Source organism: Lygodium microphyllum, chromosome 5 (assembly GCF_053477565.2).
Source record: "Lygodium microphyllum isolate KBCC chromosome 5, Lygodium_microphyllum_v1.1.10, whole genome shotgun sequence".
Classification (NCBI taxonomy): Eukaryota; Viridiplantae; Streptophyta; class Polypodiopsida; order Schizaeales; family Lygodiaceae; genus Lygodium; species Lygodium microphyllum.
This window is the reverse complement of record NC_141139.1, coordinates 128,867,068-128,878,579: the sequence shown is the minus strand read 5'-3', so window position 1 is coordinate 128,878,579 and position 11,512 is coordinate 128,867,068. Positions and strand designations below refer to the sequence as shown.

Below are 11,512 nucleotides of genomic sequence, written 5' to 3'. Positions count from 1 at the left end.
CACATAAGATTGTGTTTATGAGTTCAAGTCTCAATCTTGAAACCTAATTTACTTGTGTGACAGTCAGTGTCTAAGTCTATGTCTACATGAGTCTTCTTTCCATCTTTGAAACTCCATAGCCATGCTCTAGATCCATGTAGTCTCTCATGGAGGGTGTGAAATTTTGATAGGACAAGGTTTTTGAGGTCCTGATATCAGTGACGGGCTACGAGTGCCAACTTACATGGAGACGATGCCTTTGTGACATAAACATGGACACTTGGGTGGCATTTCACAACACCCTCCCATTCGAATATAGTAACCCGATATTCATGCTATACCTCTAAAGAATGGGAGTGGATTTTGACCCCAATTTCCATGGCTAGTACGACTACCCCGTAATCTACAATGCAAATTACACCACATCGGAGGAAGCCCTTAGCTTTACCCTAGAAAATTTGGGTGACCCTATCGTCTGTTTTGTGGATGAATTCTCCTCGTGCCTTGACCCTACATTCATTACTACCTGTAATTACATTAGGCAACTTAGGATACTACTTAGGTAAAATTCCACCTCACAAGAACACAATCTTCCACCCCTTTTCTTTGATCCCAATGTCATAGACAGCTGCACCATGGCATGATGAATGATGCGCACCACTTTTCTCCTAGTAGCTCGCATGATTCTTTGTCTTTAGGAGGCAGTTGAAAACTTTAGTATTGACTTTATGAATAATGCTTACATTGTTGCTGCTCATACTTATAGGATCACCTCGATGAACAAAGATTTTAGTATGATCAACAAAACAATGTACATGTTCGACAAGGTATTGAGGCCTTTGCCCGCTATTGATAAAAAAGCCTTTGAGATCCTTAACATTACCCCAAATTTGTGTAGGAAAGATAAAGGGCCAAAGATCGAGGATTTGATACATCTATACCCAACAAGGATTGCATCCCAGCAAGAGTTTGTCCAAGAAGAAAAAACACAAGAGGTCATGGAAACTTAGGATGATGTTTGCAAGAGAAAAATCAATGTGCTTGGCCCAGTTAATTATAAAAGAATGGGTGAGGTGTATGTACAAATGGTTATCGATGTCTCATGATGCACTTCTAAGGAAGAGGACTATCTTAGCATATCTCTATAGGACAAGTCTATGCTAGTTGTTAAAAAGGATATTCAATTGTCACATTGTGTAATTTATTACTGCATAAGGTAAGGCATTTTGACTCTCAAAATTTTTAGTATATAGAATGATTGTGCTGTTGATTGCAAATAACACTCTTGTATTTTTGCTATTAGCTTTAGGGCATTGATTGCATCTCCTAGTCAAAGAAATCTCTTAAATTATATGTATTATTGATCCACTGTTATACATGGAATTTTTTTCGAGATCTGGTTCAAATATAGCAATGTCTTTTCAAGCTTTTGATTCCATCACAAACTACCATATTTGTTTTCCTTACATCAGATACACTCACTAGAGAAATTGTTCTCATGAATTGTTTAAGTGGTATCCATGGCCAAACAAGAATATGTGTTACATGGAATATTGCTTGCTTTTTGTTTAATTGTCTATTTTATTTGATTGTCTATTTTAGTTACATATTTCCATTTGCAATGTGTTGGCAGGCTTGTGACTAACTTCTTGGACACCACATATATGCATATTTTTTATCCTAAAAACCATATAACTCTCTCTAACAAGAAGTGCCATTGCAAAGTCATACACACACTTGTGCATGGAGAGTGATTTCAAATGTCTGTAAGACAATAGATTAAAAGATACTCAAGATAGATGGGGTGAATGTAAGTCTCTTTCATATTAATGGTTTTTTAAGGGATCCTTTTTCAGTTTACCAACTTGTTACATTTTTTCTCGTATTATTGAGATTACCTTGACTCATATATGTTATGGATAAGCGAGCAATGTATTGAGTTGATTTTGGATAGGGCAATCACACTTATTGATTCCGACTCCCCTCCACAAAGGCACGAAACATGCGTAATATATAAAAATCCTTCCCTCGGTAAAAGAGTGCACAATCTGATGAGCATAGATAATGTCTGTGAACACCTTATGAATCACATGAAAGGTTTCACGTAAGCTTTCCATAGGTTTTCATTCAACACTTGTTGACAAAAATATATGTACAACCAAGAATTCATTATTAGTACTTGCTTAAATGAAAAAAATATTACATATGCTATCAAGTCAAGACTTAGAATGTGTTTGTTGTGAAACACCCTCAATTGGAGGCAAGTGCATATCCTTGGCCATGTAAACATGTTGCACTTTGATAAACCACCCTTCAATCTCATAAATTTGAAAGAAATGATATGTCCCTTCCAGTGACGTTTTATATCCTCTCGTTTTCTTCTTTTCACCTTGTGAGAGTCCTTGCAAGAGGGTAGTATGGCAACCCAATCATTTGTGCTAAAGATATTTCGCTCCCAATTTTCTTCAGCTCCTTGGCTATAGAAGGTGCAGGAGTTTACTAAATGAGAAGGGCACATTTTGGATGCCATACTTAAAGTAAATTCGTAGAGAAAGAAGCTCATCGAGAAATGTGAATGAACTATAAAGTAGAGAAAGAAGCTCACCGAGAAAGGTGAATGAACTAAAAAGGAATATAAAGAAGACTGATCAAAATATATTGAGTGCCAAAACGTTTTGGACTTTCAAAAAAGTCATCATTAACTTCACAGCATCTTCATCATGCCCTTTGTTAGATTTTATAAGTAAATAAGGACTTTGGGACTATCGAAACATGTAAGACTTTGGAAATTTTGGCTAAAAAGGAGGAGAGAATCACGAAGTGGACTTTACTATCTCCAAAAAAGAGGAGACAAGAATACCATATTCTTGCACACGTGGCAAACTCTTTTTTACCATTTTCTTAATCTCATGATTAACAAAAATGCATTTTTTGAAGTGTTTTTGGCCCTAATGACTTGAGCCATTCAAGGTGTTAGAGGCACAACATACACCAATGAGGTTATTGTGGGTTAGGGTAGAAGATCACCTCTATGGAATCAATTAGAAACTTGTTGCAAAATAAAACATATTTGTGGCATTCATTTTACTAAATTAAAAGAAGAAGAAATGACATGTGCCTACTCAGAGTTACTTGGCAAGTCAATATGTCTCACAACTCATTCCAGTTTTTCTTGAATCTAACTCCAAGAACCAACATGATCCCCCATTGAATGGTTGTCCCTACTCCTTCAAATACCTGTTTAAACTAGTGCACATCAAATATAATTATGGAGACACTATGATAACCTACTGAAAGTTGCCAACTTATTCCATCTCATCCACTACAATATTCTGATCTATGGCCCTAACATCTTAACACTTAAAGCAAAGGCTTTCTTATTTTTATGCTTGCAAAGAAATCTAGGGTAGTGGGATTTCTTTTTTTCGCCAAAAACAACAACTTGAACTTGTTATTATGTATCAATAGTCATGATTTGTACAAAAAATCATCATATTCAAGATGAATCAAGTATTTAGGGAACTTTAGAGACAAAATCAATGCATAATCGGTCACTAGTTGAAACGTAGTTTGTCATTAGTATCATATGTTCAAAGAATTTTGTATTGATATGATGCTAGTGATATGCATACATATGTATGTATGCACATGTACACATGCACATGCACATAAACACATGCATGCATGTATAGATCTTGTGCATGTGCAAAAAATAAGATCAGCTCCGGTTAAATTGGAGGAAGCTCACTCAAAACTATGCAAGTTATGGTGTGGGTTCAAAGAAAGAAAAACTTTGGATTCCTTTTCACACGCTTTGCATATAAAGAAGGGTATCACACATAAAGTGCCTCTCCTTGAGTGTTAAAGTAAATTGTTATTTATTAGAATGTCTTTTAGGAAGCAGTCGACATGTCTTAATGTGGGACAATGCCTCTTTGATAGTTTTAATAATGCTTTTCGCTAAGAACATGCCAAATGGTATTTGATATTTTAATATAATTGCAATTTCAAGTCACAATAGACGTGCAAATGGAAAAGGTTAGCGACATTTATATTTGTACTATTTTATGTCATTGATCCTCTGATGTAATTGCATTTTCCAAGTCACAATAGACATGCAGATGCGAAAGGCTGGCTACATTTAAATTTCGTACTAGCTCTATCCTAAAAGTCAACACAATATTTTGGTACCAAAGTCGTTAATATGATCTCTAAATCCCTTAAATCAAAATAGCAAGTGTAATGTTGAGCATGAAACTATTTACTTGGTTTCTGAAGATAAGTTTTTCAGTACAATTTAGTATGCAACATATGCCACTTCTTTAGTGTATTCCTACAAGAGTGCGTTAACAAAAGTTGTCTTTGCTAGACATGGAGAGAGGTGAAATCGTCGAAGGAGAACAAGAAAGGGATGTGGAAAGTTCCCCTATAGGTTATAGTGCCCTTATTGATGTTGTGCTAAGTCATGTAGCCATTAGAGAGCCATTAGTCACATAGTACCTCTAGGGAAAGAGCTAAAAGCAATCAAAATGTAACTCTAAGGTGAAAAAGCCCCAAGCATCTTGTAAGGTGGCTATAAGCGCTGAGGAGCAAGTTGTACTTCACTTGTTTGTACCAGTATACCGAGGGGTGTGCTAAGTCAAGGATGAGAGAGAAAGTTTGTACTTCACCAATGGTTCACTAGCACAACGAGAAACGAGTTAGGTCAAGGAAAACAGCTAATATATGTGTTATTCTTCACTTCTTTTAAATTAGGGGTTGCTACTAGGATAAAATCAAGTGCTATATAGGAAGCGTACTCAGAGATTAGATTCACTGAGAGAGAGAGAGAGAGAGAGAGAGAGAGAGATCACAATGTCTTGTGGAAACTCCAAGTGCGGGTGCGGGTCATCATGCTCGTGCGGCAGCGGCTGCAGGTAACTATTGTTGTCGATGATCATCGATGCATCTCGATGAACGCCTGTGATCATTTGCAGACGTGTTGGCGATGGATACATTTTCATCATTTGCTTAGAAATGCGGGCATTTCTAACGCTCGCGAGTGGTACGTCGCAGCTGCGGGAAGAGAGCTATGGATGATGGGTCTTTGGTGCTCATGAAAGAGGGAGCCCGCAGCCCTCTCATCACCACTGGGTCTCTCTCTCTCTCTCTCCCTCTCTCTCTCTCTCAAACACACACAAACCCATTCATTCGTTCCTTCATTCATTCATTCACATCGACTCTGTCATATTCATTCATTCATATAACTGCTTGCTCTTGATGGCAGCTTCGACAGCCTCTTCAACTCCATCCCTCACGTCCCTCTCATGTTCGATGAGGCGCCCAGAAAGACCTCTGCAGCTCCCCTTCCGCTCGGACGCCATGGCTAGCTGCTTGTACTTACCATCACTGCTCGCAGCCATTGCCATTCTAGTTATCTGTCTGTACATAGTCTTCCTTAATTCTCACTGGATTTCTATAACAATATCTGAATCCAATCCATCCAACGCTTCCATCACTATGGTGATGCCTCAAGATTCAGCTTATAATCTTACCTAGCAATAAGATTATAATGGTTTTGGCTCTATTATTAGCATGGTGTACTTATCAATAATCTATTTCTTGCTTCAGCTTATATTTTGGTATATTGAGGATGTGATCAAGATCAAATTGCGGAAATAAGCAGCATAGTTTGACAAAACCAGAAGCTTAAATGTCTGGCTTATGATAGTGTTTGCATGACCACGTTGTGCATACCCAACCCACAAAATCAAAATAACAGTTGCAAATTAACAACTGCAGCAATGTAAAATAGAACATATGAACATGAAAGAAAAATCAAGGAAACAACTAAGGAACACCCCACACAGCTAAGCCAAACCCTCAATCGAGTATGCTTGTTGAATGTAGAAAGATAGAGAAGGCTTTGAAGATAAACCATTGAACTTAGTCTCCCTTCTTTTAAAGTTGAAAGTTTATGAACTTATAGCCTTATCAAAAGCAAGAAAGTTGATATTGGATTAGATAGCTAAATGCTTATAATGGGTTCAAGGTTTGTACGATCATATGTGCAAGACGCCTTACCTAACAAGGGATGAGGAATGTCTAACAAAGCATTACAAACAATACTATACTAGAATGTGTGGTTTCTAATCTAGTTCAATATTAGCCCCGACCTATGAACAATGGATTTATCAAGTGGAGAGTTGTATTTGGTGCGACCATGTTGAGCATGAAATATAAGGGTTATATCGCTTTCTCATGAGACACAACAGCCTATATCTTGAAAGGCTTGCAACTCAAAATCAAATGTATAGTTGCACAACTCATGATTGTAGTTGATAGCCTGCATAAGCTTTCATAGCCTACAACAAACTATCCCATCATTATCATTTGAAAATTTCTAACCTCATTTCTCTTGCTAGGCACTGACCCAACTAGCACATGCATTTCCATTAGATGAATTCAATCCAAAAATCCACTTTTAATTGAAAGTATTATGGAATATTAATCCTTAATCAATCTTTGACTCCTACAAATACTAGTTATTTGGGTGCAATCTCTCCACATACGCAAATTTTAGGGATTGTTGCTATACACACTAACTGTGCACTCAATATTTCCAAAAACATTGGGTTCCTCATCTAGAATCCTCAATTTTCATCAAAATTTTGGGGATTTTGTATTCAATGCACAATATTATCCAAATTTCATCAAGTAAAATTGGGGCTTTTGTGAAATTTTTCTAAATCCATCGACATTGAGGTTAACTTCACCTTACACACACGTTTGGGGACATTAGAGTCTTCTCAGCTTTTATTTGTCATTGTAAATTATGTGTAAAATTTTAAGTGTTTTTGAATATTTTCTTGCTTTTTCATACTGTTGTATCTATAGGTACACTTATAGTAGCTAATGTTAGGAAATTTTTAAATTTACATAAAATTTAGCAACAGTGGTAGGGCTGATGCTTAATACCCTATTCATCGCACAAAACTGCTCAAATGCCCTACACACATATACAACCCCATTGTTCGACCTTAGTTATTTCAGCCTATACCTAGAGGGATTGTCAAAACAAAAGCAACAACTAGAGTCTTACATCCCTAATTCTAATAATCTCCAATGTAGAATCATCACTTAGTCTCACAAAAGCTGTAAGGCTGCTATATGTATGAAACCAATCCTGATATGGAGTAACATGGAAAGAAGCCTTCACATGAAGTAGGTAATACCGAGAATAAGTAAATGAAGCATCTATCAAACTCAGTAGCATCAAAAGACGAAGCACCTATGATATAATCATCATCAAACTTAGGTTTCATGGCATTTATCTCTTCAATCTTCACAGCCGACTCACTAGGAACAATGCTACAACCATCAAGATTTGTAAAATCTTGCACTTTCACCTTGCCTTTCTCATTGCACCTATCATTGTGCATTCTACGGTAGTACGCCCTAATATGACCATGTTACCCACAATAATGATATATCAAAGAGGACTTATGTCCATGGTGTGAGACAGATCAAGAATTCTCATCTTGTGGTTGGATTTGCCAAAAGGCATTGGGCCTCTATTTACTCGAGATCACAAGTACAAAGAAAGCAAACACTCAAAGAAATCAAAATGATTTGATTCACAAAAGTTTATTACACAAACTTGAATTCTTTCGGCTACTCAATGCTCAAATCAAGTTCTTAACACATCTCAGAGCTATGCTCACACTCCATGATGCTTGCTCCAACTCTTTGACTTCAGTGCACATAATATAGTAGCCCACTACAGTCACATGATTATAGTGCTTCAACTTGAAGTGATGAATCAACACATGATAAACACTCAGAACAAGAATAGTTGTCAATACAATCAGACTCAATGTGTATTGGAGGTAAAACTCTATTTCAAATCCAATTTGCTCAGGTCCTCAACAATTCAAAGACTTCAAAGCACATTCATGTTAAAGACAAGACGAAGAATACTTATGTAAGAGAATGCCAAAGTGATAATGCACCAAAGCTGCCCTTTTGTTAGGACGAGTCGTAGCTCATCCCAACTCTACTTACCCCACATTTCTTTTCTGAATGTTTAACTTGCATTCTCTACATTTTCCTACAAATCACCCTCATTACAACATGTGTTACCTTTCAGTTCATCAACATGAATGCTTGCATCACCATCAACTTCCTCATTTGGCAAAGGCCATCTTAGCAGTTTAGGCTTTCTCTGCTTATGCTAGAATCCTACGCCAGAAGATTGCAGGTCTAATATGTTCTTATGAAAATTGATTCCCTAGGTATGCAACTGTTGAGCTAGAATACACCACACATACCCTTGTCAAGCCCCTTTGACACTCCATTGGTGCCAAAAATAACTGTCATCACTAGTTTAACATGGAGCCTTCAGGAAAATGTATGATCATGATTTTCATAAGGAATAAATGGCACTTTCTTCCCTCTCACATTTTGTGCCTTCTAGCAGCGGATTTTTTATGGATGTGTCTTCTAGCAGTGGCTTTTTGTATTGCCCACTACACCTCTCTTGGAACACTGTCTTTCTCCTCCTCTCATTCACATTTGCAACAAATCAAGGTCATTGAATTTCCTCTCAGGTGCTCATGGTGGTCCATGCTAAGTCGTTCACCTTGCTCATCTCCAACATGAACAGTATGGCAAAAGCAATTGCGATTTATGCTATCATCACGGCCATATGAGCACGTAAGCTAGTGGTAGATATGTTGTTCATGCGCCCCTCTTTGTCAAATTTACTCCGTCTGCTTCATGGCTCTAGACAATACTCTCCATCTCATGCCTTCCACATGTGTTTGTATAGCTTCTTGTTCAAGTATAATAATGATGACTACAACGTGTGTTGGCGATCATGTTGGCCCTTGGAAGAACTCATGAAGAAGGAGATTGATAGTGTCCTTTTTCTCATGATGCATCTTTGTTTTTTTTTTAAAGGCAGGCCCTGAAAGCATGTAGCTTTTTCTATGTAAGATAGCTAATTTTAGTTGTGTTTTTCTAAATCTTGTGACCCTTGAACACCATATTGGGGAATATGGGAGTTTCCCATAAGCTTGGGACATGTGGTCAAATCTTTGGATTTGCCATAACTTGAACACTATAACTCCAAATCAAGCACTCTATAGCTCAATAGATTCCATTTTTCAAGCGTTTTCGAATGATAGGTCAGATCATATGGTTTTGAGAAACTTAGGGGCATGTTATCCAGGTGCCACCTTCTTAGTATTTTAAAAATGGGAATTGGGAGATTCCCAAAATCACTAATATTGTATTCTTCTCCAATCTGGAATGTCATGCAGGATGACACAATGAATGTCTATAGTATAACCAACATCCTTCATCAACACAAAAACCCTTTGAAGGTCCTTATGGATTTCCTTGTCTCTTGGATGGGAATGATCATCCACAAAAAATGTGAATAGTTGACCCTGGAGCTCAATAAACTCCAACTTGCTCCTTCTTCAAGCCTCTACTCTCCATCAATGCTCTTATTTTTCCTTTCTCTTCAAACCTACTTGATGATGAGAACTTATTTGCTATTGTCATAAATGCAACTATATTCAAGGGTAGTACCTCATGAACTAGTCTAATGACTCTTCGAGTGGTATCCATTCTGCCATTAGAATGGTGTGAACAGCACAAGGGTTGCCCCCACAAGTGTGATGCCATGTGGCAAAGTTAATGCCATCACGATTGCCAGTTGTTCCTTTCTCACCAAGAAATGCATGAACCTCTGGAACCCTTGACAATTGATTTGCTATGTGGAAATCTTGCAATAAATGTTGGCATGCATGTTCACTATTGTAGCAGTCTAACAAGCCCTCCTTTGAAGTGCATGGCAGCCTTTACTATCATCATGCACATTCCTTGAAGTGGCCTTCAGTATCCATCAGGCTATCCACAAGTGTGGTGGCCACAAAAAGCTCTCTTTCCAAACCTCATTTGATTGTTTCAACATGTAGAAGATGGCATGTCTCTTAATCTTTTGTAACACCAACAACATTTAAGCACAAAAGAAAAGTGATAGAATCAGGACACTCCAAAGTGGCTTCACAGTGGTGGTGGACACGTAGCATCATGACAATGGGACTTACTATGAGATTGTTCATGATACTAAGACTTGCCCCTGTTTGGTTGTGAGTCTCTACCATGGTTATTATTGTGAGATGGAGCATATGAAGAATCTTCTTGAGCAAAAATTTGGCATGGAAGATTTCTTGAGTTCTAAACTACTTTCTTGGAATTGAGGTGATAAGAATATCTAACGGGATATAGCTCTCACAAAGGCAGTACATCTTGGACATGTTGACAAAGTATGGTATGGTTGATTGTAAGCCAATCTCTATACCATTGGATCACAATGTAAAGCTCAAGTTGGCATGATGAACCCCAAGTTTTATGCATACAAAAAACACATTGAGACTCATTACCATGTCATCAGAGAGTGTACCTTGACAGAAAACACTGATATCATATATGTGAACGAAAAGAAACATGTTGCATATATTTTCAAAAAGGCCTTAGGAGCCAAAAGGCTTTAGCGATTTTGAAGCTTACTTGGAGTACAAGCTATGGAGTTGAGCTTGAAGGGGAGTGTTGAGATGTTAAGCAACATGAGTTGACACTCATGTACTTGGATTATTGTTTTTGCATTTATGTCATTGACATAATTGGCTCTTGAATCTATGTATCATTCGAGTGATACGTTACACATGGACATTAGTTAATCCACCTACCCAAGTTATGGGATATCTATCTAGTCGCCTTTCTTGTTTAGCATTTTCCCACTATGGGCCACATCTATATTATGTATGTTGTACTCTCTCATTATTCTTAGTAGGCTATTATAGTGGAGAAGAAGAAGAAAGACTAAGGTTTTCAACATCCTATCTTGTGTGCATTCTCTATGTGTGTTGTGTCTTGCAAGAGATCAAGCTCTCTCTCTCTCTCTCTCTCTCTCTCTCTCTCTCTCTAATCTTTTCATAAATTACTCCACAATATAAACGAAATTCAACTCACCATCTGGGTACGGAACATAACATAAACATTACCTTAATCTCATCTTCAAAATTCAATTTTCATTCTTGTATTTGGCTCAATGCTGTATTGAACTCATTGAGGTGGGAGGTAATCCTTGTACCCTCCTTTATATACAACTCAAATAGTCACTTACTCTAGTATACTTTGTTTGAGACCAACTTTTTTTATAGAGTCTAGGGCCTTGATTATGGTTGTGGTGAAGAAAATTGCTTGTCCCAACTAATGAAGTTGCTAAATAGACAACAAGTTCACTCCATGTCGACGAACATGATAGAAATCATCTAGTGAAGCAAAATCCGAACCCTTATTAGTGGAAATTTTTATGCAAACCTGGGCTTGAACCTTGACTAAGGAGTTGTTTTCTTTGCAAACACTCTCAATTGCAGGGGCTCCAGAAATGAAAATGTCCCCTATAGGAGTCATATGATAGATACCTTCATCATCCACAAGCCAAAAAAATGCTAAGGTGCTCAACTCCCGCTCAGCTATG

General features: G+C 37.6%; 1 long non-coding RNA gene across 1 annotated transcript; it reads left to right on the top strand.

Moving 5' to 3' along the window:
- The first annotated feature begins 4,670 nt into the window (after window positions 1-4,670).
- On the top strand, window positions 4,671-5,593 carry LOC148036394 (uncharacterized). Its single transcript, XR_015690939.1, has 3 exons — window positions 4,671-4,895; window positions 5,035-5,112; window positions 5,246-5,593. It is a non-coding gene; the product is annotated as an uncharacterized LOC148036394 (long non-coding RNA).
- Window positions 5,594-11,512: the final 5,919 nt, after the last annotated feature.